Genomic DNA, 3,671 nt, shown 5'->3' on the forward strand with positions numbered 1-3,671 from the left:
CTAATCCCATGGGAGAACCTGCCATCTGAGGACTCTGAAAATGATCTTCCCTCACTTTTCCACTCGGAGTTAGATCACTTTCTAAATCAGATGTCTCAGCAGACCTTTTAGACTGCACCCTCTGTTCTATACATTCCATTTGAGCGCTTTCCGTCTCCACGGGTGGCAGACGATCAGGAGAGATGCTACCACTCAATTCAGAGTCCACCTCACTTTCCACATCATTATCATTCTCTTCTACCTCAGCCTCATCTCCTTCACTCCATTCTGAACCCTCGCTCTCTTTTCCACTACTTTCTTCAACGTCAACCACATCCAGTTCCTGATCCAGAACCACTGCTCCAGCCCTAAATACCTCTTCAAACTCTTCCTGTTTTTGCATCGGTCTTCCCAGTTTTGTTCTATTTGCAAAGGAATTTGGACAGTCTTTAAACACATGACCTTCACACTCACATAGATTGCATTTCCTCACGCTTGTACATTCAGTATATGCATGTCCAATTTCCTTGCACTTACCACACACCACCTTTGTACAGGCATCCACAAAGTGACCCAGCTCCCCACACCTCCCGCACAGTTTTGGCTGCCCTTGGTAGAACACAAGGCCTCTATTTTCACCTAATCCAATCAAAGAAGGAATGTGTTTAAATCCACCATAACCATTTTTGTCTTCATGCAACGAAATAGGTACTCTCCATGCACAGTTCCAGATCCCATCATCATCATCATCCAAGACTTTCTGAGGCTCACCTTTCACTAAACAATACTTAGACAACCATGTCACAATATCTTCCTTCATCACCATCTCATTAAACATGCGAACAATCACAGTCCTATTAGAAAGATCTGTCAGCTTCTGCCATTCAAACATTCTAATCAGGCCCACATCTTTTTTCTCCTCTATTTTTCTCCCAAATTCTTCCAATAACTTTGCCGATTTGAAACTAATGTCAAAACCAATTCCCTTCGGCAAAGTAATTAAGCAATTGACATCTAATGCCTTAACCTTTAACTCTTTCTGTAACACCTTCCTTGAAAAGTCCAACCGTGAAATATCACCCGAGTGAGCCGAGCCCTCACCACACTTGTACACCAAACGCGCGCAAAAGTAACGGCACATGCCGACCCTACAGGCCGCCATGGCCGTTACAAATGTGGCAAAAGCAAACCAAACCAAACCTAAACCTCTTCTGTGCACCAAACCCTATTCCCTTAATCTTATACTCGTACAAAAACTCTACTCTCAACTTCTGGGCTTTAACCCTTTAATTCTCCAACACTGGCTGGAGACTCTCTGTGTCCGGGCTCAGCGGTTATATAGGACAGGACACGGCGCGCAACAGGTGCGGCTCATTGCTCTGCGCTCCCCGTGCGGAATGCGCGTCTCTTCCCTCCTGACTCGTCACACCGCCTTCATACTCTACAGCGGGGAAAAAAAAACTCCCCTTTACTGTCTTCATACATCCCTCTTAAATCCCAGAAACACAGAAACTCCGAGGCGTTTTTGTGAGTCAGTACTGGGTTTTTCTGTTTGAGGTTACAAGCAGAAACAAAAAAAGCGTTGAAAGCAGGAAGTTATTTCTGCTCGTAGGCAATAACGTGTAAAAATAAATTTTCTGATTCCTAAAACCTAATAAAATCCATGTAAGTCTTCCTTTCGTTCCCAATGCACATTACTGAATATAAACCAGTCAAGTTCAGGTACTTTTCTGATTTATCTGAATAGTTCTGGCGCAGCAGTTACAACAAAGATACTTACAAACTATTTTTTTTCCTTACGAGCTCTTGCCGTTTTTAAATTGAATATTTTTTTTTCAATTCGCTAAGTCACAAGAAACACCAACAACACTCATCATAAGCATCTGACCAATCACATTCCTGAATTTTAAACCCATTTAGTATTTATTTTTAAATTGTTTTATTTTTTTTATTTTACACCTGTTTTACGTATTCTTGCTGCTGTCCTTTTACAGCCACTTGGACAGACCGCTCTGAGACATCTGCGTTCAGTAAGCGCTGAGCCTGCTCTCAGAGCAAATTGCCTCTTTTACATAGCAGCCCCGACACTGAGATTGTAAGTTTCTCAGATTGTAGGCTTCTACCTGGCTCGTGTAAATGTTATTCAAGCTCCTCAGTAATAGATGTCTATTATGTAATGAAATGCACCTGAAAGCAAACGCTGGGTCTGTTTCCTTTCCAGCTCAAGTCCAATAGCGGTTTTTTTTTCAAGTGACATTTACAGACATCAGACACTTTTTAATAAAACAAAAGTATCCTGAAACTCCCTAACTTTCAGGTTTGTTTAAACCTGTAATAAAAAGGGATCTGAAACTTCCAGGATTTCATTCTCTGATGTAGCTGTCTTTCAAGTCGGACGTGATGTTTCGCAGATGTCGACTGTGCCTTTTCTCTTGTGTTCAAGGGTATTCGCTGTGTGAGCTCCTCACTGCGTGTCCTGTACTGCTCTTTCATTTAGATTATCTATGTGGTGTACAGACAGAACCCAACCGCATGGTGAGAATTCCGGATTCAGCACCAGCAGAACCTGAAAAACTAAGAGCTGACCCCGACGTGATTTGAACACTCAACCTTCAGATCGGTAGTCAGACGCGCTACCGCTGCGCCACGAGGTCACACCGATCCTTCCCTTTTAAACCCCCAGAGGAGAAAAATCAGCGTCGCGAAATTTTTTTTTTCATTCTCTCCTGTGAGGAGCACCGCTCTTCTGAAGAGAGTATCTTCTTCCCAGACCACATTTCATTCTTCCTGCGCAGCCCTTGTGCAGGTGTTGTTCTCGATAACAGATCCAGGAACACTGATTGTTATTCTATTTGTTTTTTAATTAAGTACCCCATGGTGGAATGGTAGCACGTCTGACTCTAAATCCCGAAATTAAGTTTTCAAAGTACATGGGAGTCAACTGATATTGATCAGGTTCTTCTGCTGCTGCTGAACCCACAGTCTTCACCTTAAAGTCAGATTCCCTAAGCCTGCTGACCTTTTATGTCCCATCCCTTCTCGTAAAAACTCGTATTTTCACAGGGTACCCTTCAGAAAACGCAGTATAGAATGTAAAAAACTCCAGTAGTAAAAATTTTACGGAGTGTATCACTTTCACTGAGACCGAGGAGTGTTAAGCTGTTTATGAGTCTTTGTGGCTCGGCTGTTAACCAAAAGGGTGGTGGTTTGAGCCTTCCCAGGGACGCTATGAGCCTTTTAATGTACACACCCTCCTCACTTCATTTCTCCATGGCCGGTCTTGTACCGCATTCAAATACTGCCCGTAGAAGGCAGCAGGCTCGTAAACATAGCTCACTGTGTATATAATGAAAAAGCGAAGGTTAGTTTCTTATCCGCATGTTGCAGAGCCTTACGCACCTCGTACCAGCAGCTGGGGTTTGATCCCTGCACGGGCTATTAGTTGAAAGACCATTGTGTACGACGTGCAACAGATTTATTAAGATGGCTTTTATGTTTCACACTATATTGCGATCTTGAAACCAAAATTATTAGAAGGAAAGCTTTTTTTACACTGACGTTACTCCTTTTAATATAACCCAGATTGTGAAAACAACTCCGCCCTGTCAAAAGAAAATGTTACACAAAAGTTGGAAAGCACACTCTCAATCCATCTGTATATTTGATTTCCACGATCCGTTCAAGGCTGCTTA

The 3,671-nt window shown here is 42.7% G+C and overlaps 1 non-coding gene across 1 annotated transcript; it reads right to left on the reverse strand.

The window, feature by feature from the left end:
• Nucleotides 1-2,561: 2,561 nt before the first annotated feature.
• trnag-acc (transfer RNA glycine (anticodon ACC)) lies at nt 2,562-2,633 on the reverse strand. Its single transcript has one exon. It is a non-coding gene; the product is annotated as a tRNA-Gly (tRNA).
• Between the last annotated feature and the right edge of the window lie 1,038 nt (nt 2,634-3,671).

This window comes from Atractosteus spatula, chromosome 10, assembly GCF_055471065.1.
Source record: "Atractosteus spatula isolate fAtrSpa1 chromosome 10, fAtrSpa1.hap1, whole genome shotgun sequence".
In the NCBI taxonomy this organism is placed as follows: Eukaryota; Metazoa; Chordata; class Actinopteri; order Semionotiformes; family Lepisosteidae; genus Atractosteus; species Atractosteus spatula.